The following is a 24,838-nucleotide window of genomic DNA, read 5'->3' as shown; positions in this document are numbered from 1 at the left end:
GACCACTTTTTACTGCATTTTGCTTTTTTTCCAAACTCCTTAAAGCCTACTACTTTTAAGTGCTAAATTTGCAAGGAACTTAGCACCTACAAAATACTATTCGATGTAGTAGTGTGTCTCACCTCTAAATTTTAGTCTGAAGGATTGAAAATGTGACACTTTTGCAGGAGGCAAAGGAAAACACTTCCCCCCCTCCCCAGTCTCATATTGCCACACATGAAGGCCCAGATTAAATCAATTTCAAGGTTTCTTAATGTAGGTAATATCAGACATTCCCTAAATTAAAGAGAAATATGAAAAAAGTGTTATTCAAATGCTCACTTCCCCTTCTTAATTTTTCTTCATCAAAGTGCTCTCAACTATAAAAGATTTCCAGTATGTTAAAAAAAAATCCATTTTACTTTGCAAAATTCAATATGGCAAACAGCTAACAGGAATTGAAAGGAGACGAGACTAAGTATTACAATGAAAATCATTGTTTTCTCACTCTGGAGAATAAGGAAATTAGTTTATACATAATTTTTCCTACTTTTCCATATGCTGATTATAAAGGGATAAATTGGGTGGAGTCCTAAGATTTTCAGCAGAGCAAGGCTCAAACGTATTGTGGGATTAAGAACTGCTTAAGAAGATGGTAGAGAAGACAAATGTCCTTACAACACTGGGAGAAAAAAAAAAAAGCTTCCAATCTCCATGAAGTAGAGCAATGAACCAACACTTCATCTTTCTGAAAGGGATTCTCCTGATAAAGCACTTGACTCAGAAACTTAGAAAAGGCATCTTTCAAGATTAAGCAGTCTAAATATCATGAATAAAAATTATCTATTTACAGCAGGGTCTCTGCACAATCTGTTTGCAACTACTTTCTGATAGAACGTAACTACAAGGCCATTGGCTCAAAGGAGACAAGTTTTAGACTGGCAGCTGCTAACCTGAAAAATATCTACAATGTTCATGGAAACAGTTATATTTCAAACCAACATAATCACCTCATGTAAACAAATAACAGGATGTGATCTATATTGTTAGACTTAAGAGTTCTCTTGGAAAAAAAAAAAAAAAAAGCCGTTATATGTACATAGCTGTTAATGAGCACTCAGTAAGGGGACTGATTACGAAGGAATTCTCACTATTTTAAAGACTTAAAGCATCACTTTTAAAACAATAACCTTTAGGAATACATACCCTTCCACAGGCGTTTTGTGGGCCCTGCCATGTACTATTACAGCCTTACTGTATGCATGCATAATTTTAGCAACTAGAGTTTGACACATAACTTTGCATAAATTAATGTTTGAAGATTCTGACATGTTCTAAAACATTTTGTATGCTCAATTTATTTATTCTTGAAATAAGATTACCAACCACTTCCCTGGTGACACTTCCTCCTCTCCTGTGATGGTGGTTACATTACAGTGAAGTCTACAGCCATATTAAGCTGAAGAATTCAGTCCAACTATCTGGCTAAGTACCTGACACAGTATTCCAGTTTGATGTAAGTGTGTCATCTCTGTGTTCTCCAGCTGTGCTTCCAGAGGGTCAGTTACATAAAAGATCATACAGACTTTATCATACTTGAAGTTTATGAAAACTTTGTAACTGTATTTGAACTAACATAAGATCTTTCATTTGTAGGTTTTTAAGACTGGTATCCTGATTTGGATATCCTCAGCATATCTGAAGCTCAACAAAAGCGATTCCTTTCAACTTAACCACTGCTGTCAGAAAATGAACATAATATTTATAACCAGAACTGAAGGTGTGCCTGTATCAACAATAAGGCAGTCATCTGCAAGCTGAGTCAGAAGTCCACATGACACCACACAGGTCTGCTGCACATGCAGTTGTTGAAGTCTCTGGAAGCAGCATGGTTGTCCTGGTAGGACTTGTTTGCTCAGGTACATTGTTGCACGGTAGAAGGCATGTCTCACCAGTTCCTTCCCTTCATGATGGTGCAACCATCTCCTCCATCACTGTTTATAACTCTATTACACAAAGTTTCATCAGTTAGCCTCTTGTTCTTCTCCCACTTTCTTAGGGCTAATAATGTATTGTTTATTTTATTACATTACTTTGTCAATAATAGAGTGATAGGAGAAGGAGTAATGTTTTTAAAATAAAAAAGTATAGATTTAGTTTAGATATAAGGAAGAAATTCTTCAAAGGGTGATGAGGCACTGGAGCAGGCTGCCCAGAGAAACTGTGGATGCCCCATCCCTGGAGGTGTTCAAGGCCAGGTTGGATGGGGCTTAGAGCAACCTGGTCTAGTGGGAGGTGTCCCTGCCTATGGCAGTGGGGTTGGAATCAGGCGATCTTTAAGTCCCCTTCCAACCCAAACCAATATGTGATTCTATGATTCTAGGATTGTCAGGAGCAAAAAAGCAAGGTATATATCCATCACTGTTATATTGCAATTAAGTGCCCAAATTTAGGGATTGGAAAAAAATCAAAAGCAAATATAATGCTTATTAAGTCTAATAAATAATTAAAACTCCCCAAAATAACTTCAGTGAGGTTAGTAAGTCAAGTTCTGAAAAGGTATGGGATACCATCCCGCTGTTTCTGTAAGCTCACTGTGCCCTCTGTTGATCATTACAATATTCTTTACAATTATGTGGTGACGCATTCTTTTCTAAGGACCCTTAGTCTTTTCAGGGCAGTTTGCAACTAGCGAGCCAACAAAACACAGCTGCACAGGTAAAGACCTTATGGTTACAGTGCCCTTTCCTTATTTTATGCTGAGCTTGGAAAAATGCACAGTGAATAGTGCAGCAGCTTGCAGAAAGAAAATGACTCTTTAATAGTTAAAACATCTGAACATTTCCCTGAAAACCTGCATTCTTTCTCTTTAACTACAGAATTGCTACATGACACCAAATTAGAGCAAAGAATATCAACCAGCTTTTCTCATATACAGGATGCCCTGGACAAGACTTTTAGTGTAATTTGTCAAAGTGCTCAGAACTCAGTACACCATGGAATTAGTGGACTTAGTACTTTGACTACACAATGCTGAATAATTTGGAATAAAATGGACCTAAAAATTCATTTACACATGCACTCCAATATTATTATAGACATAAAAGTACTAGTGGAATATAATTCTTATGCCTCAGATACATAGGAATAAATACAACATTCACTTACATGCATTGAAATGGCCATAACTTAGCAGTTATGCATTCCCACCCCCCCCCAAAAAAAAAAAAAAAACAACGCACAAAAGTATTCTGGAAGGAAGAGAGGGATCTGAACATCTTTCTGAGGTGTATTCTCACACTTATTGAGTTTATCTGAGGAATTACAGAAGGTCAGAATTTTACTTCCTGATACCACACAGTCGGAGAAACAATTTGTTCTGAGAGTTTGAAAATGTTAAAGATTGAAGGATATCACTTTCTAAAAGTATTTACAGAATTTCATTTGTTACATAACAGTTTCTGCCAATTTTTCCAAAAGCTCAAAGTAGCTACACCAAACTTTGTTTTAATTTCTGTCACATTCTTTTTTATAGCCCAGTTTGTTCAAGCTTATTTGTTCAAACTATTGCTACTTATGCTACACATCTTATTCACCTTCCTATCAGAAACTCTGCTGGTTGCAGTCCAGACACAAATAGTGTTGACTGATATGTGACAGATAAGTCCATCAATACATTATTAAAAATAATAATAATAATATAAAAGCCTTAAAACTTCCACTGCTGTTCTTAAACATCTGACTGGTGGAAGGGTAGAACTGACTAATATTATGCTCACGTTTTGCATTTTATGCAAATCCTAAATTGATTGTATACAAAGATTTTTTTTTTTTTTTTTTTTTTTTTCCTTTGAAAATGTATTTATTTGCTCTCATCCAGAACCACCATTCCCTTTTGGATGCCTTTTCATGCAAAATGTCTTTCTACTGATCTCCTGCATACATGTCTTGCCACTTGGTAGACTGTTTCTGCACTTCAAGGCTTAGTGTTTTGCTACATCTTCCATAGTTTCCAGTTGCGAACTTTACGTTTATGCTATAGGGTGTATTTGCTCCAGCTGCTTTTCCATGAACGCCTCCTTCATCTTTCTAGTGTAAGTATTCTTTGAGACTGTCTTCTGCCTAATGCTGTCATCCTGCAGACATTTATTTGCATGTTACAATATTTAAAAATTTTTACAATTGTTACTTGAATGTCCAAATTTGCTATAGTTTCTGCTGAGTCCAATTTACTCTGTGCAGATTATAAAAAGGTGTTTATTTTGTCAATGTGCTTTTCTGTCTCCTGTCAGTTTTTAAGAGTTGGATGTCAATTCATATATTTTCAAATATTACCAAACACAAACATTTTTTTTTCTTTTTCCCTATAATTCTCTTTCAGATGTAATATTCTTTTTGCCTATAAAAGTGCATTAAAATGTTTTCCTCGCTTTGCTAAGAAGACATCTTTCATACTGTAATTAGTGAGTTCCTTCCTCTAGAAGTTCCTTGTTTTTTATTTCTCATGACTGCAACACCAGAAACCCTACTGCCATCCCAAATCAAACAAACAAAACCAAACAAGATGATGAAAACACATCCACTATCTCAAAAACCTTGTACTGTGCTGCTGTACATGCAAGGATAAAAAGTTTCTTTCAAAAATAATAAAAAAGACAATTTTAGAAAAGACTTACTTTTCCTCAAGCAACAGTTTATTGAACTAGACCCCTGTCAAAGACTGAAGTGACAATAATGCACACAGTAACTACATTCCCACATTACAGTTGTGCATTTATTCAAAAGGACTTTGAAATGAGAGAGCAGAGATCTGAACACACAAATTGTCTGATAAAAAGCACAGGAGTAAAGTATCCACTTTTAGAATTACATATTCTAGATCAAAAGTTACATAGGATTTAGAATATATGTCATACTACTATGGAGGCAAAACCACAATTCTTTCTGCATCTGACTATCTGCACAGTGAAATATTATTATAAAGGATTTTTTTTTTTTTTTTCATGAAGTGTATTTTGTTCAGCCATGTGCTTCTACGAACAAATAACTAACTTCAAAATGTTCAAGTTCATTCACATTTTATGTTTAAGTATGAATTTGTACACAAAAAATGGCTACATTACTTATGCAGTATTAACAGCCCCATGCAGATACCAATAGATCAGAACTATTTGTGCAATTTCCTCTCAGTGCAATTTGTGCAATTTCCTTAAACCAGGAGGTTTAAGGACAAACTGACCCTAATTCCATATAAATAACGCTAACAACATATTAAAACAAAACAAAACAAACAAACAAACAAAACTTAATTTAGAATACTGAAGAGCTTACAAAATCACGGCTACATCTTTCACAGTGAAAATGAATGCGTTATTCCCAAGTCCACAGTTGATAGCTTAGTTTTGAGAAGTATATAACAGTGTCTTCAAGAAAACCATCTCTGCATTACATTAGCAGTTTGATCAATATGTATTCCAAACTACATTATGTCACTTTAACCTAGAGAGAAATACCAGCCCTTTGGACACAGAATCTGAGCACACTGCTGTCCTAATACTGTGATTAATGCTGTGAGCTACACCCTGCCTAGCCTTCCTAATCTCTGGGTTTTCTAATTTATAGCAGAGATGGATAGGCTATCAGTAGGGAATTATGAGGATTACTAGCTGTTTATCTCTCCTTTGCAGAGACACTTTCCTGCTTATGGAATTACCATAAACCCTCCAGCTACAGTGCTACTTCTGTACTTACCCATAAGTCTAGCTACCCTATTGGGTGCAAAATGTTTTGGTAGCCAAATTATTAGAAAATACTGGAGTCGATGGAGTTTTTTTTAAATTATTTTTATTTTGTATGTTTTATCATAAATGATTTGAACACACTGTCAAGACCCGTCATGTAACTTCAGTGGTAATTTGTCTGCAGTGACAAATTTCAAAAGTCCCTTGAAATCCAGTGCTGTGATCTTGTCTACACTAATTAGAGTTTAGCATTAAGGCTTGGAGGTTGCCCTCAAGCATCACTACAGGTGAAACCATTAAACACGTATGCCAAGTCATTTCTGTACTAGCAGCAAGTTACATAACCCATTGCAAAATATTTCATTTTTATAGTCACCAAAAATATTACTAACTTTCTTACAATCTGAAAATGAAGGGTTTCCCCAGTGCTTTGATAAAATGTCTCTATGCTATCGGGCACAAATTTTGCTTGTAGGTGAAACTAATAAAAGATTTTGAAGGAGAATAGATATGTTATTTATTTTATTTTCCTGACGAAGGAAAAAAAAGAAAGGGATATTGTTACATTTGTTATTTCACTGACTTTTAAAATATGAATCTTTATAAAACAACTTTGCTTATTTCAAAAGAAATTTAAGAATGAGAACCATCTATAAGACACGTCTTACTCCTTGTTTAGAATACTTTTAATGTTTACTAGTGGCTTCCAACCACACCTTTTAAACATGGACTGCATTTATAGTCAGAGTACTCAGTCAGGGCATCTCTACAACCAAAGTTTAATTGAGTGACCATTTCAGCACTAATATTCAGCTAATTTGCAACTGCTTAACATCGCTTAGATACAAAATTTAACCTAACGTTATGGATAAGGGGTTCTTGCTGAACTCCTCAACATCTGGCACTGAGATAAAACTCTGTCCTTTCTACTTTACCAGCCTGGTAAGTAGGAGACATTAAGAAGTTAATCTAAACATTGTTGAGTCTTTAAGTCTATGCATCAGAACAGGTGCATGAATATTTTTAAACATAATAAAAAGATGTACAACACAGATACTTCCACAAATGAAGTCACAATATACTATCTGGAATTGTCATTGTACGGTCATGTATTTGTCTATGCTTACCTTACATTCAAAGACTGTAACGAAGCAAAATTGTTAAAATATAATTATTGACTAAAATAAGAACTGTCTTATTGTCTACGTTATCTTCACTAACTTTTGTTTCTTTTACCTGCACACCTAATTTATTTCATTTTCTTAACACTAAATAAAAATAATAATAATAATAATAAACAACCCACAAAACCCAATCTGCTTAATTCCTGAATTCCTTTCAGAATATTATAAAACATAATAAAATGTCTCAACACAAAACCACACAGGTGTACTCATCCAGGTTTCTCCCTCAAGATCTTGTAATAAGAAACAAAAATGTAATTACCAAAATGGAGAACCACTGCCTAGGAACTAGATGTTCTACCAGCACAGTCTAACTCACAATAGTGTGACCCCCATCATGCAAGCTTCTGCAGCTTTGTCATTATCTAATCTCTGGCCAGATCCTCAGTGATTATAAAACATCAGAGAATCATTCTGTGCTTAGTTTTATTCCTACTTTTTTAGCATTTCCTCAGCCATCTGCTGCAGCACAGGTCCTCAGCTGCCTGTTAGGACAATCTTGGCTGGCAATGGTGAATTCCCTACCATCACAGTGGCTTTGTACAATGAAAATACTTTGATCTTGCTGTACCTATGAACACCAATTTTTTCTGTGAGGGAAGGAAATGATTTTGTATGAAGTAGCTTGGGTGAAGAAAATGGTATCTATATGAAATTTAACAACATATATAGAGAGGAGGTCACATTAACTACCTAGTCCAGTCTCACACCCTGTGAAAACCTGCTAACAAAAGGGATACTATGGGTTACCAAGAATCTTCATTGAGCTATATTAAGACTGTGCCTTGGTGTGCTGTCATGTTCTATCAACAGAATTAAATCACCTTATTTTCTTCTGTCTTGGGTTTGTTTGGTTTTCTGGCAGGGCATGCTGAAACATACCAGGTTATTTGGATTTATCAAGGCAGATTTGGCTAGATAGAGGCAAAATAGGGAAGCTTTCCAACATGTTCTTGAAATTTAATAGCACATTTACACAAGACATGAGGATTTTACTTTAAAAAATAATTATTTAAATAAGAGTTGTATTTGATGAGATGTAGATAAGTATATTATTAATACAATTCACATATATTTCAAGCACACATTACCCTGGTCACACTAAAATTGTTCTTGTCAGTTCTGATGTTTGTATTCCAACGTTTATTTCCCATATTCTCATCTGTGACAGTGTTAAGAAGGCTTGTGCAGTTAAAGGGGATGTCGCACATGGTTAACTTAAAACAGTGGTACTACCTTTAAATAGAATAGAATAGAATAGAATTAGAATAGAATAGAATAGAACAGAACAGAACAGAACAGAACAGAACAGAACAGTTGTAAAGGACCTTCAAAAATCATCTAGTCCAACTGCATGTCTTGCTCATGGATAACCAAAAGTTAAAACAGATTATTGAGCCTGTTCCAGTGAATTTTTCCTAATGTCCAGTCTGAGAACCATTTAAAAATCTGTTTCAAATAAGAATGCATCCTGTGATATTTTTAAAAGGTTAAATTACTCCTTCAAATCATTAGAATGTTAGAAATAGCAAATATTCTACTGCACTAGAGAACTGGGAAAAAAAAAAAAAAAAAGAAAATATTTGATTTTTACGTTTTTCTATTTAACAATTTCTACTGCTGTTGTTATTGCTCTAAATACTTGTAGATTAACTAAAGTTCATGCTTTTCATCAAAACTGAAGTGCTTTGTTTAACAATTAAGAACCACTAACTCTGTCTTCATTGCAATCAATTCATTATGGGAAAGTAATTCCCCTATATTTTCAAAACCCTAAATAAGTGAAATAAATACTAATGAAAGAGAAAAACAAAGAGCTAAGTCTTACTGAGTAACAAAATGAGGACCCCGTTCTGGCAAGAATACAAGTTCTTTTGGTACATACTTATGGTAAGCACTTATATGCTAAAAAGCAAAATTCCATTATGAAAAATGACTGACATTACTATTTTTTTCTCATTATTTGTGCAAAATTGGAAATGAGGCACTGTCACTGTGAAAGAAATTCAAAGAGACACCTTCTTATTACCCTCCTAGCCTATGTCACAGCACTGTCTATTTTATTTATTACTTCACTGAGCTGGGCTTCCCAAAACAAGTAAGCTGATGGAATTACTACCAAGCAGTTGCCAAAATTACAATAAATATTATTACAAACCAGTGTTTCTCATAAAACACAGACATAAAACAGATTGTCTTTGATATGAGTTACAAAATTGCCTCCTTGGCTCAGATGCTAGCCACTGCTTGAAGAACATTGCCTGGCTCTAAAGATACAATTCATTCATTGATCCTTCCTGGCTGAGTCCATCATATTCTTACCTCCATATTATCAAAGAATGTTGGCATTGAGGATGTCTTTCTAGAAAAATCTGCACTCTGCTAAGCCACGCTCATCCACACCTTATTCATGGCTATTACTTCATTTCCTTCTCCTTTCCCTTCCCTGACACGCAGTCACCTTTCCTCCCCACTCCATTTATGGGCTTCAGTTAAAAGTTTATAGACAGAAAATTACTTCAAAAATATTATACTTAAAATGAAGGATCCATTGCTGTACAGTATCACAAATTTGTGATAGGAAGGAAGTAAGGGAGTTGCATTTCCTCCTTACAGAACTTCAAATCTTACAGATGGATGTTGAAAACTGAAAACATAAAACCAAAAGACTATACTGTCTAGCAAAGAGTGACATGTTGATTAAGGAAGAAAATATCATAAAAATAAACCATTCCTTGCTATAAAATATTCAGAACAGACAGGTTAAATGAGGTATAAACTGTAATCAAAATTGTATCCATCAAGCTGGAAAGTTTGGCAAAGAAAAGTAAAAGAGGAGTTCTTTTCTGGAGTGAGAATAATGCAACACTGAACACAGCAGCAGTGAGAAGATGAAAGCCTATTTAATGTAGATTATATAATGCTGTATAGTCAATCATAAAAGAGAGCTTTCTTAAAGTTATAAGCATTAGTGTTAGTGGATGCATTCAGCTGAAGCAGAAAAACAAGTTCTTTGTTCCTCACAGGAGTTGCACAGTGGAATCTGCAGTGGTACCAGCTTCTGTTGCCATTTGGAAACAGAGATGAGTAAGAGTCTTGGCAGAAAATGGAAGAGGCACCTGCAAGAATAAGTCTAGAAAGCTTTTATTTTATTTGACCTCTCAGCTATGGTTGGTATCACTCACTAAGGTAATAGAGGTGAACAAACACATTCTTCCAAGCTGCTGTGCAGCTTTATCCTCACATTCAATCAAAATTTTTGTGCCATAGCCAAGTTGATTCCCTTACAGTAGAATTTTGCCTCAGAGCTATTTTTAATCAATAGAGAAAAAAATCAATGGACTAGACTTAGAATGATAAAATATCAGATTTTTCTTGTGATACCACCTTCACATGTAGATGACATCTAGCAAGAACATCAGCTACTGATGAAGCTTGTGTTGAATTCATACTCAGTGCTTAGAAATCACCCACTATAAAGTCATATTTATACTTTTAAGTCCAGAGACTTCATAAAATAAAAGAAATGACTCTCAAAGCAATTTCCTCTTATTTGTGAATACCTTACCAAATTTCTTTTACATATATTAGTTATGCTAACAGAAGGCATCCTATATGTTTTTTCATCTTCCCATATGAAAAAAAAGCAATAGTATAAAGTATGCAAATGACATGTTGCAAGACAAGATGGCATGTATCACGGGGCGTACTGTGGAGTTCTGTGCTATTCATATGTGTTTCTGTAAAACTTAATTTATCCATTAGCTAATAAATAGGAACTGTTAATACTCAGGAGGCATTCACTCAGGAAGTTAGAGTGGCCTAGGTTTTTATAGTTCATTAATGAAGAGTTCATTTTACAATTTATCATCTTATACAACAACCTATACACTATGCTTTCTTGGGATAACAGAAGCTGCTTTATGCCATTGTAGGAGCAAAACAAAAACAAACAAACAAACAAACAAACAAACAAACCAAAACAAAAAAAAATCTTGAATTCAATTATCCAGTTATTACAAGCAAACAAAGACACACAAAACAAGAACAATGAATTATCCCCTGTGCTCCCATGTTCCTGGGGCTGGGGAATGGTTCCTGGGCACCACGTACCCACAGACAGATTGTAGAGAAGTCCATGTGGTCCTCTAATGTGTCTTGCGGGATTTGGCAGATGTTCAGCATCTCAGAGTCCCAAGACTGAGAAAATCGCTCACCTTTGTTATCCTGCTGTCCACTCAAAACTTTAACAGCTAAATAAAGGCTGACTGGAAGATTCTTTGTATATAATATTCTAATTTCCATAGAGCCTCAGCATCTCCACATCTGAAAGGTGTCCATTAACCAATATGAATATTTCAATAGCAGAGAAGCATACAGTTTTGCATAAACATTAAGTAGCTTTGATACATGAAGAAATTTAAGGGAGAAAGAGTGTTGGAGTGTTTGTCCTATTATTTCTCCAAATTCTCCTATAGTTTAGACAGGTAAATTTTACCACCTTAAATTTAGACAAGGTTTATTTAGAAACTGACAGCTTTACTGGAAGTTTGTCAGAACTATACAATGAAAAAAATAAAAACTTCAAAAAGATCTTCTACAGACTCAGTAATACAAGATTTTTTTTTTTTTTTTTTTTTTTTCTGGGGAGTGCAGAAAATTACTTAAATGAACCAATGTGAACCAATGGTCTTTAATGACAAATAGACCAAATTTCCCATTCCATATAGCTATTTTACACCCTGTTATTCCTGAAAATACAAAAGGAAATCAGTAGCCACTCAAGCTTATCACTGTTTACTGTTAAGAATAGGCTGCATGTACGATATGCATCTGCACATACAAAGGAAAAGACTGTAATTTTGTTGGACATGATAAATAGGAACTTCCCATAATAATTCTGTAGGACCAATTTATGCTGTCATGATCAATCTGGTCATTTTTTATGTTCTCTCTCTTTCTACATTTTGCTTTGGATGCTTTTTCTTCTGTGAGGTTAATTTGTTTAGCATTGCTAATTTCTAGTGAATATTACATTAAAATATTTTAAAAAGCATTTAGGAAAATGTGTAGAAATCATCTGAGATTAACTGCAACAGATGCTCAAATGCAATTCAGTTTTCTAGAGCGGGTGCAATGTGCAATCTGAAAGAGCAATAAGGCTCTCTTCATATACTCTGATATATAGAAGAAGAGTTACAATTACGCACATTATTCAGAATGATCTGTGTGTCTCCCCCCCCCCGTTCCCCCTGCCCCGTCATAATTAATGATAATTTCATAACTCAACTTCAGATTCTTGAGATGGAATTTTAATTCTAACAGCATGCAGGAATCATTCTGAAGATGAGTCCCAGTAATACAGAAGTAGTATGGGTAGTGTAGATTTGCACTATTTGAATTATCTGCATTATTTGCTTTAGGACAACACTACAGGCAGTGAAGTGGGCCATAGTGGAAATACTCATTAAATAGTCCCAATATTCTTGGGAATGCTGAAACATTCAGCACTAATTAGGGGAGTAAAACCACTGAAAAGGGAGTCAATGTCAAAACTGCAACTTTATGTTACACTAAATCCAGCAACTTCACTCGTGGTTAGTCCAGATGTCAATTATGCCACAAAATAGGAAAAAAAAAAATTTTTTTTTGAAAGATTTGTCCATAAGAATATGTTAGCAAAACATATCCTACCCTTTTTAGCAAACAAACAAAAGAATGTAAAAGCAATAATAAATATTTACTAAACAATTACTTTCACAGATAAAGCATTTTCTTACTGTCTAGCAGCATAATCATATTGCTATTACTTACGGACGTGGACTATTTTTCCTTCTTTTGCTGTTTCTTTTCATATCAATAGAAGAAGATATAGTTGCAAACCTGAGGACAAGCTGACATTCCTCCAATGATCAGAGAGAATTTCAAATCTATTGGGACTCAGTTTTAATAGAGAATAACACTGAAAAGAAGCATATTTAATGCTCCCATTTTGATCTGTGAGTCCAGGTTTTTAGCTTCCTTATCTACCCAGATGAAAACTGCCTCTATTCTTAATTGTAGTCACACTTGAAAGTACACAACTACAATTAAGACTACCAAAATTTCTAACATAGGTCACCACACTGCAAATGACATTGCTGGATGAAAAGATACAAGTTACTACCACACATCATATACCTTCACTAGAAAATAAAATACTTGTTTCTGACAATCCTAAAATATAAAGACAATTGAAGAAAAGTTAATCAATAATTAAATATTTTCTGAGTTTATATATTATTTTTGTCTATTCAATATACATATATATATTTAATTTTCTACGGTGTTATTATTACCCAAAATCCAAATAAATCCTGAAATAATGAAAAGTACATAGGTTTCATAATATTATCTTAAAAGTGAAGACTATGGTTAACCAATGTGCTTAACAACATCATGTTTAAAATTTGTTAAACCTGTGGTAATAGGACAGTAAAAGTACTTTTGTTGGAATCAGATCCTAAGCAATACCACTACAGTATTCAGTGGAGTAGAAAATGGTTTAGTTATAAATTAAGAAATTTATACTTTTCATAATAATCCCTTTGAAATTATACATGTCCACTATGCATTATACATTTTGTATTTAACTAATGCTTTTATGAACTACTAGAAAATGAGATTCATAAAATATGATTTTCAACTACCTTACAGACACCAATAACAAAGCATTCAGCCTGAACTTTGCAAAGTTCAGAATATCCATTTTATAGTAGTTAATGCCCAAAAGACTATCTGCTGATGTGAATAGAACATAATAGAAATTTTTGATGTTCATATTTCCTCTGGAGAGTAAAATGTCTAGTTATCAGAATAAATGAAAATTATTTTCTATCATCACAAATTACATAGAGAATCCAAGTTATAAGGAATAAAATCCATGTTCTTCTGTGGCACAAATAGCATTTTTTTTTTCTCTATAATTTTAATAACACTATTGCGTTCCAGGAAACTGCCCTCATTCTCACGTACACACATTCCCCCCACCCCCCACCCTCCATCTTCCACCAGCAACACTGGATAGAGATGCTGAAAACCAGAAGCAGCAAAGAGTCATAAGAATGAGCAACTCATTAACATCTGTGCTTGATACCCAAAGCTCATTCAGAAAAGAAGCTGAGGGATAACTTTTTCACAGTCTGTGGTGCCACAGAACAATAGGAAATTAGTAACAGAAGCAATCAGCAGCCAAGATCAGGTACATTCAGCTTCCAAATAATGGGAAGATGTTTTTAATAGTGGGGACAATTTATCAAGTATTGTCTGTAGTGCTCGTTTCAGATGTTAAAAATTGAAGATGTAAGGTTTTTTAAAAGACAGACATATCCAAACTCTTGACCTCAGCTTCTGTAAAGGATCTGGGTTAGTATTATCAGATTACTCATCTTTTTTGTTTTAAACTGTCCAAATATTTTTAAAGAATTCAGTTTTAAGAATTTTATTGTTATATTACCTTAACAAAATGTTTAATAATACACAACAACTGTAAATGGACTGCAAATTGTTTTAACTCAGATGTAGTCATTTACATTTCTGAAACATATCTAATGCCTCATAAAATATGTAAAACAACTGCATATGAGGCATAAAGACAAAACAAAGGGTTATCACGAAAATTTACTTACTTATCAAACCGAGAATAGAACTGCTTAGAATGTTTCAATAACTTGTTATTTTCTGATCAAAAAAAGATCAACTAGATTGTAATTCTTTTTCATGTGACATATTTTGAGGGGGGAATTGTGAAGGTTGATGCTTTCTGAAGAGAGGCAAATCTGATTTCCTTTCAGCCTACCTGCCTACAAGAATGATGATTGCTGCAAACAGTACCAAATTCTAGTCTGCATCCCAGCCTTGAAATTTTCTGTACCCCAGTGTTTTCAGTAAGGTTTTTGCTCTGCTCCCAGAAATCTTCAAGTGTGTTTCAGACAAGTTGGCATTCTAGTCCCACAATGCACTTGAGGTTCAAATTCATTTTGCTGCTTGTAAACAGAGCTTATACAATTAAAGCAGTTCTGATGACATTCAGTTGTTAAACGAGGTAAAGCTTCCACAGGAGGTCAGTCTTAGAAGAGAGGTTGTTTGCAATAAATGAATAAAATGTGAAAAAAGTCTACTCAGATGTTACTGAACATAACACAGAGCTGTTAATCTCCTTTCACTTATTAGTTCAATATATTCCTTTTCTATTTCAATGGTCACATACCTGGATACATTATGTTTCATTAATATATGTGATTGAGGAAACCAGGGCGACTTTAATTATGAATTATGCTAAAGACACTGAATACAAAACCAGGAACAGTGTTAAAGAAGCCTTGGAAAGTTTATTAAGTGTCTTTAACAGATACAGTCCCACACCATTTAATTAACTTAATTTAAAAACTATACATTATGACCTGTATGTATGCACTTTTTAAGTCTGACTCAGATGAGAGCCTTACTTATTCTGCTGTGATGTGTCTGTAGCTACAACAGTTTGCCTCATCTTTATTATAATTAATTTCCAAATACTAGATTCATACAGTCAAATACTCAACAGTTGACTACTGAGTCAAATACTCAACAGTTTATGATCTATAAAAATGTATTTTCCATGGAATCATAGAACGGTTTGGGCTGGAAGGGACCTTAAAGACTATCTAGTTCCAACCCCCCTGCCATTGCAGGGACACCTCCCACCAGACCAGGTTACTGAAGTCCCATCCAATCTGGCCTTGAACATATGCAGGGATGTGAGAAGTTGTGGATGACTATGGGAGGTGTTCCTACCCATGGCAAGTAGGTTGGAACTAGATGATATTTAAAGGTTCCTTCCAACACAAACCATTCTATGATTCTATGGGGCATCCATAACTTCTCTGAGAGATCTGTTCTAGTACCTCACCACCCTCACAGTAAAGGATTTCTTCCTGATGCCTAAACTAAATCTACCCTCTTCTACTTTAAAACTAAATATAAGTTTAACCATTTTAAGTTTAAAACTATTCCCCCTTGTCCTATCACTACACTCTCTCAGAGTCCGCCTCCAGCCTCTGTAGGACCACCTTAAGGACTTGAAAACCTCTATAATGTCTCCCTGGAGCCTTCTCTTCTTCAGGCTAAAGGACCCCAACTCTCTCAACATGTTTTCCTGTTTTCATAAGAGAGGTGCTCCAGCCCTCTGATCCTCCTCATGGCCCTCTTGTGGACTTGCTCTAACTGGTCCATGTCCTTCTTACCTTGAGGGTCCCAGAGCTGAATGCAGTAATTGAGGTATGATCTTACAAAGACAGAGTAGACACAGAATCACCTCCTTCAACCTGCTAGCTACATTTCTATGAAGCTCAGAACATGATTGGGTTTCTGGGCTGCAAGCATACATTGCCAGCTCATGTTCAGTTTGTTGTCCACCATTTTAGAATATAAGGAAGGACTAATCTCTATGAGTATTTAGTGCTTAACCGTTGTGTTGGAACTGCCTAGAAAAGAGCTATTCCAACTGCAATGGGTGTAATTTATGAAACAGGTAATATTCCACTAGCATGATAAAATCACTAAATAATTTAATTCAAGCTTTCTAAACATCATTAATATATTGTAACTTTCAGTTTTGTTAGTCTTATCTGACATCAACCCAGGGCATAGTTTCCCTAAAATCCCTTATGCTTCTCCCTCGTGTACTTCCCATATATATTCAATTCTTCCATGATTCTTTTAGTGAAGAAGTATTTGCTGTAGTCTAAAAATGTTCTTTCAATATTAAAAATACTATTGACTATAATTTAAACACTCCAACAATTAAATTATTATTATTTTTTTCTTCATTGTGCTACGCACTGATCACTGATTCATAGGTAGTATTAATTCCAAATGTCATCTTTTCATATACAGGAAGAGCACATCTCAGAATGTTACTGTCTTTCAAGATATCACCACTCCTAAAGACAACATGATTTACCAGTCTTGCTGACCTACTTTTCTTCTAACTGTTTAGAACCATCAGAAATATTTAATGACTTGTTTTGAAGATCTGAAATAAAAACATGCAAAAGGCATATTATTATTATTATTAATATATATACATTTTTTTTTCCAATGAATTAACACCTATCAGATGAATAGTTTTGAAGTGGAAGACCTCATGGCCATTTCAAATTGCAAGTTTGCAGGTAAACACTGTAAAAGTAATGTGTCTTGTTTCTAAATATGCATGACAGTGGTACATCACTTTCTGTTTGTGAGGTTTACCCGCAGTGAAACTTCACTATGAAACCTCCATGTTCTTTTTATTTCAAAAGCTAATCATGTGCAAGAATTATGCCCTCTACATAGGAAACCATTGACCATAATTCAGAGAGATGCAAAAGAGTATTCTGAGACTCTGTTTGATAAATCAGAATGCAAATATTAGCAACATAATTATGTTTTATTTTTATAAAAATATCAAATTTTTGAATCAGAATTCAAAAATACACACTTACAATATCGTTCCAATAAGGAGAATACCTTCTCTAGGCATCCTAGTTGTTAAACTGTGTTGATCTATCCTTGGAAAAACAAAATAAAACAAAAAAGAAACCAAACCAAACCAAAAAAAAAAAAAAAGCCCCCAAACCTACCACTTACTTCTTTGTATGTATAAATTTATTAAAAGGTAATTTGTTTCTAAATACCTGAGAAATGTTGAAAATTTTTCTACTGTAGAACATTTCAACAAATATAAAAATATTTATTCACATAAACAGAACCTTCAGCTAAAACTAATAGTTGCGTAAAAGTAAACATTTTGAAAAATTAGAAAAAAAAAATTGTATTACCCCAATTCACTAGATAACATGAAAATGCTGATAAATAGTTTATTTATATATTAAACTGTTTATAAATGTCTGAATTTTCTTCAGCTTTCATTCTTCAAAACCAATATAATGATGTGCAAGTTTATATATTTGATCAGTTCAAGATTCAAGCAGGATAACCTTCACTGTTGGTAGCTTAGATATAATAGAACAGAACTAAACAGAAATCATACTTTAGAGTAAGCACAATTAAAAAAGCACAATGAAATACAGCTTAGTGATCACTAATTTTACAGTATTAGCATTATTTACTATGACTACTGAAAACTGTATTATAAAATAACACTACTGTTATAAGGTTTTAGAAACTATCAAGGCATGCTTCTCAGTATTGTTTAACTGTTACTATAGGTAAAAGACTTAATATAGTCTGACGAAATAGCCAGTCTTACAAGACTGACAATAGTCTGAAAATTATGAAAGTGATTTTTATACATGCCAACTGACCTGTGTTTTTCTGATATTACAATTGAAAGTTGCAGATATCCTTTAAGATTTTGATACAAATAGTGAAATCTTCTTTCATACTTATCTATTACACGTCCTGGTCATGCTCCTCTGCAATAGCCTTTTTCCTAAGTTGTAGGAGAATTCAGTAAGGGACAATTTCACTGCAGTATTATGAACACAGTCAAAATTGCCCATATTTCTTCTTGAAGCAACACAAACTCCAGCATCCTACCTAATCTTGCTGAGCATTTCAGGTTTTTCTAGGAGAGATAACAGAGTCCTCTTGTATAGGTAGAAATGACCAAAACTGAGACATTCTGTGACATTTTTCTACACAAGTATGTGACTGAATTTCATTAAATAGCAAAGACCACATTTCCTGCATTCCAGAGCCTGCTCAAATTGTGTTCTTAAGAATTCATACACAATACATCAAGTGGTGTGAAGGGATATGGTTTATTGGTAGGTCAAGTTGATGGTTGAGCTTGATGATCTTGAAGGTCTTTTCCAACCTAGATTATTTTATGATTCTTTAAGTTTACTGTTGATTTTATACTTTTTCTATAGCTGGGTTATCTGTAATACTTGCTGTGTGATTAAAAAAATAAAGTATAGCTTTAATTAGAAGGTTAAAAAATATGTAAATGTTTCATTAAATATATAAGGAAGTCTTTGCTTCACTGAGATGGGGAGAGAAGAGCAAAAATATCCTAGAATGACTTGAAATTTCTTTTTTCCTTTTTTTCTAATTTTGATGAAATTTCCAGTTGTAAGTCAGACTGTTACCTTTTATTTGTCCTCTTTGTGTGCTTGCCTTTCTTCATTCAAGTAGGATTTAATTATTTAAAAACTATTCCTTACTTTTCACAGCAAAAAAAGGCATAAAAGACAAGAAAAACACACACACAAAAAAAAACAAAATCCTTCAACATTTTTTTTTTTTCACACCTGCAGTAAAGTTTCACAATTTTTTAATGCTGATTGTAACAAAGTTTCAGAAAGCACTTTAATTTCCAATCTTTATTTTATTTTGTACTATAACAGGGTTAATGTAATTAACTCTATGGCCACATTTTTTTCCTTCCAAAAAAGCAAAGTGTCTGTCCTCATACCTTAAGGCGAAACAGTTCTGTCTTTGCCTAATTGGGCTTGACAGAGAAGCTACTCACTTCGTGTCTTTAAATAATATATTTTAACATAATAGGAAAAATCTGGCACAAAGGGAAATGGGTGGTCTCTAGTCCAAGCTCCTGCTCCAAGCAGGGTCAGCTCTAAGATCAGACTTGTTTGCTCAGTTTCTTGAATAGTTGCTCAGTTGGGTCTTGAACACTTCAGATATGGGAGCTGGTTCAGCATCTTTGGGCAATTCAATGCAGCACCAGGCTGTCCTCTGGGTGCCTTTCTCCTTATATCCAGTTTAAATCTCTTGTTTCAGCTTGCGTCTATTATCTCTTGTACTCCCACTGTACACTGGTGTCTGGCTCTGTAACCTCCTTGAAAGTACCAGGAGCTGCTTTGTGTCCCCAAAGCTACTCCTTCTCCAGACTGCACCGGCCCATAACCTTCAACCTCAGTCAGGCAGGTGCTACAGCCATGGCTAATCTGGTACCCCTCTGCTGAACATGCTACAGTTTATTTATGTCATTCCTGTACTGGGGAGTCCAAGACTGTGCATAATCTTCTAAAGAGTCTAATAAGTGTTTCATGAAGGTGGATATATCATTCTCTTGATACACTTGCTGTGTGCCTCATAATGCAGCCCAGGATTGCTATATAACCTACTGTACTGCCAGAGCACACTGCTGACTCATGTTTACTTCACTGTCCTCCAAAACCCACAGGGCCTTTTCAGCAGAGCTACTCCTATGGCAGCCAGCCTCCAGTCTGTGTTGCTGCCAGGGACTCCTCCTTCACAAGTGCAGGACTTGGTTTCTGTCCTTTATTGAGTTTTGCAAGGCTCCTGTCAGTCCACTGCTCCCTCTTGTCTTTTGGACAGCAGCCCTGCACTTGAGTGCATTGACAAGTTTCCTCAATCTGGTATCACAAGCAATCCTCATGAGTTTCTAACACCAATGCATGGGCCCCTACCTACTTTTTGTTGAAGTCAAACAAAAGATAATAAGCTATGTGCAAGGCAGATATGCAGTTCTGGCCCTATCACTATCAGAATTGACACTTCCTAATCAGATTTTCCCCATATTAGACTGCAAGGTGTTCCAGAAAGAAGAAAAAATAATCTGATCCTACTGGGCAAAAGCCAAGCACCAAGAGCAAACATGACCAGAGCAGGGTACCAAGTCATCTGCACATGCCTCACTACTCTGAAAAGGGCTTCCTTCACTGCTGAAGATCTGCTGTCTGCCTTTACCACCACCTGCTATCAAGACCCCATGTTTACCCCTGCATTGTCAAAGCCCAGCATACAGGCCATGCCACTTCCAAGTGACATGTTTGAGCTCTTATGGTTCTGGAGCAGCTGAGGTCCTACTTACTGGCCCAGATACCAAGACTCTGCTCAGGGTACCCAAAATGCAAAGACCCACTAGTTGCCATTACACCCCAGTCAGGTTGTCTCCCTAGTGGATTCTCCTAGGGAAATGGTTTAGTGGGGACTGTTAGCGTTAGGTCAGAGGTTGGACTCAATGACCTTGAGGTCTCTTCCAACCTAGAAAATTCTGTGATTCTGTGTGATTCTGTGATTCCCCCAGTTGGAGATGACATGCCCAGGTGAACACCTGCTGAATGTCATTGGATCACTAAGGACAAGGTCTCCACATAAGTCTGAATCCAAGGGACACTTTTTCTTCACCTGACTTCTTCTGCTAGCATGTTTGCTCTGGATGATGCATCAGTGGCTTCAAGGCAAATTTTCATGGGCCTGCCATTGAAAGCTTATCTTTGATAACACCATAGTAATGTCATATTCCGACAAGGGACCAAGTAACCAAACAAGACAAAACTGGGGTGACTTTCCTTATGCTTTTTAGTTCTTTAAGTGACTCTCATATCGGTGCAGCTGTTTGCAGAAAATATGATAAAAACACAGTTACATGTGATGGAGCTCATCTTCAGATTAACACATCCAAGGTTTGCTGTCTACAAGCAAGAAAAATGCTTATGTTTGCCATTACTTAGACACCTAAAGCCCACTTCAGTTGCCCTCAGAAATGCCCTGCAACATATTCGGGACACCAGCTATCACTTTAGGAAGCTGCATGTCCTACAGTCCTACAAACAACCCTCTGTTACATTCATCAGTTCCAAGTGGATGGCTCACATACCCTGCAGCATTTCATATGGCACTAGCTGCACACACAGGTGTCATTGATTTTAACCTAGAGGAGCCTGTCATTTGAATCATTCTTTTGGTTTAATTATGACAGAAAGATATATTCAATTGATTGCATATTAAAATTTAGACACCTAGCACACATTTAGACATCTATATCTGCTTTCACTAAAGTGCTAATTGAAAACCAGCCACAGCTTAAGATCATTGTAGATGACAGCAGGTAATTACAGCTCATGAAATTAGATGTTCATGAATTATGACTTGACTTTAAAAGCCAAATGATTAATTTGACCAAAATCACAAAATTATTTGAATACACTACTTTATGATTTCATGCAAACTACTTCTGGCTAAAAGTATTCTGAAGGTATCCATCTGAATTCAAAGATCCCTTCATAGATTATCCTACATGTTTCTTTGTGGAAAAAAAAATAAATCACATTATTAACTTAGTAATATAGGACAAATTATCTTTCAGATAAATTCTGGGGTATAATGGATCTACAGAAAATGTTATTACTGGAGACCAAACACATCTTCTTGTTATGACACCTGCTTTTTGTCCCAAAGTACCTGCACAAATCAATACTGATTGCATATTCTTTATAATTATCAACGCTGTGGGATCCCTTTATTTGATCAAATCTTCATTTCATAAACAAATGAAGACATTTTCCTCTCTGATATTTTTGCAAAATGCATGTTTGTGGCAAACTGTCACTTTTATTCAGACTTAGAGCCTAGAAACTAGTGATGGTTCCTTGGAAATGCTTAAAATAGATAAGATGGATTGACTGATTGCATATTCCTTTGAATTATTGTGAAAGCACCAGAACTATCTAAATCATGCCATGAAAAAGTGTAGTTAGAAGTTATATAACTTCAAGTTACTATAAATTGCTTCTTGTTGAAAGCTATATAAAACATTTTCAAATCTGTCATGTTCCACCTCTTCTGCTTTAAAAAAATCTAAGTGAAAATGTCCAAGAAAAATATGAATCAGGCTTATGTTATTAAACTGGACCAAAATCTACACCACTATAAAGACTGGACACACTCTCACAGCTAGATGTAAAAACTTGTTCCTTTTTATGTTCAGAATGCGTTTATGGCAATAAAGAACATTAATTAGGTTAGCTAAACCAACAGAGTTAATTCAACAACAAAACTTACTCCGACAGACTTCCTTCCTCACACACACTATTATTACTTTCATCTAAGTTCATTTGTTGAATACAGATTATATTTACTATTTTTTTTTAATCTGTTGCTGATATTTCCAATATTTCCATGTGCCTTCAGGACAAGTTACCTGAAAAAATAGCCAGGAAAATACATTTTCTATTTCTCCTCCCTCTGTGGCATGCTTTATGCCTGCACTACCACAGCTTCCCATACTCAACAATGTCTGGTTTGACCTTGTATCTTTGTAAAAGAACATTCTCAAAATTTGTCTTTGTCCTTCAATGTCTTCGTCTTTGTCCTAAAATGAATCAGGAGGAATGGAGCGCAAAGAGTATGAGAGCATGAAGGAGACAGAAATTGCATTATTTGTAGCATTGAAAACTTAAGAAATTAGCACAGTAGATGGCAGAAGATAACACAGAGGGTAAAGCTGTGGGGAAACACATGAAGTTACCATTTGCTAGTCCTGATATTAACCATTGTAGCCTATAGGAACTGTAAAATCATAAGAGTGAGATTATTGTCAGGTCTTTTTATATCCTGAAATATGTATTTAAATTTAGAAAGGAACCCCTTTTCCTACTTTTTTAGCTATTTAATAAAAATATATGTAAAATAAAAAAAGAAAGAAAAAAAGAAAAAGGTAAGTGTGTGTCCTTTCTAATTATATAAATAGATAGATGTATATATGTGTGTGTGAGTACACACAGACACCTTTTACAACTGCTATTCTGAATTCTTTATTGGCAATGAAATTTTAGAAGCTGGACTCAGCCCTTAAAAGACTTTTAAAAGTTTCACTGTGACCAGACAGTGAAACTACTACAAAATAGGACTTTGAAAAAGAACAGCCAGAGAAAACAATCATTTTCAGGACAGAATGCCCCTCTGTGAAAAAAACCTTCTTGTTCACTAACACAGGTGCCTTTCTCATAAAAATGCATGGATTGGCAAAGTAAAATAACAAAGGGGTCATGGAGGAATTGCGTTTGATAGGTTGAAAATGTGTATCACCCAGCACTGAGTACCACTCTATGATTATATCCTATTTTGTACTCTGAAAGACAACAGCCTCCTACAGCAAAGACAATTATAAGACAGCTACCATTTATCCCAGAAAAGCTCTTTGCTACTTAGAAAAATACTAGAAGGGAAAAACAGCCCCTTGTTAGTTGAAATTATCTGAAATTAGCTCCCCTGATTATCTGCTCTTAATATTGGGAAATAAGAGTGGTTTTTTTTTTTTTTTTTTTTTTTTTTTTTAGCTTGATTTATTTTTAGACTGGCAAAGAGGCAATGGTAAACAGAATTGAAGCTCTGTGGGCACCTTCTGAGGTTAAATTACCTTTCATGCCACTTGCACAGAAGACTGTTTTCAAGCAGCTTGAGCAGATGGTCGGGACACCATTGTCCGTTTACTTGTATCCACAAAGATAAATGATGGCTCTTTGAAATTGTGAGTGATACGACCCTTGCGATGTTTCAGGAACTTTGGCTGTCATTTGGAAAAATATATATATGTGCACAAATAAACATAAATTTAGCCAAAGAAAAGAAAGGTCTGATTGATGAAATTTCATTTTAAACTACTAAAACTAAGACTCCCCTCTTCAATAAATATATACCTATATGTACTCTGTAATTATTTCTCTGTAAGAAACTAATTCATCCCAGAATATGTAACAAAGTAGGCAAAACCAAATCATCAACAGTAATTCTCAATGAAATAGGAATCTGCCATCTCTGCATAACTGCTTCTACTACAGCATTTGCATGAGCATGCTGCCAAACAATAAGTTCTGCTTACTGGGCCACAGAAATGGTCACAGATTTCCAGGACCATGCAAAAGCAGACAACTGCCAGAGCATGTGGATCCACCCACCCAGCCAAGTATGGAAGAGAAGGTCATGAAAGAAGCAGAATATGAGGGAAGTAATTTTTAGTTGTTTTAAGAATTTCCTAGATTTCTTCAAAAAAGAAGCAGTCAAACATCTCCAATACAAGTCTTTTTCCAATAAGCAACTTGATGTAAAGGCTCTTATTTTAAAGCAAAGTACTACTAAAGAATGAATATAAAAAATTAGGACATGAACATCCATGAAGAAAACCTTGAAGTTTTATGAACA

At 35.1% G+C, this 24,838-nt stretch overlaps 1 protein-coding gene across 11 annotated transcripts in view; it reads right to left on the bottom strand.

Moving 5' to 3' along the window:
- DLGAP1 (DLG associated protein 1) overlaps positions 1-24,838 on the bottom strand; it is a 417,012-nt gene that overhangs the window by 304,872 nt on the left and 87,302 nt on the right. The gene's annotated exons all lie outside the window — the stretch shown is intronic.

The sequence above is a fragment of the Aythya ferina genome (genome assembly GCF_964211825.1).
Source record: "Aythya ferina genome assembly, chromosome: 2".
In the NCBI taxonomy this organism is placed as follows: domain Eukaryota; kingdom Metazoa; phylum Chordata; class Aves; order Anseriformes; family Anatidae; genus Aythya; species Aythya ferina.
Note: the sequence above shows the minus strand (reverse complement) of the source record. Positions and strands in the feature narration are given on the sequence as shown.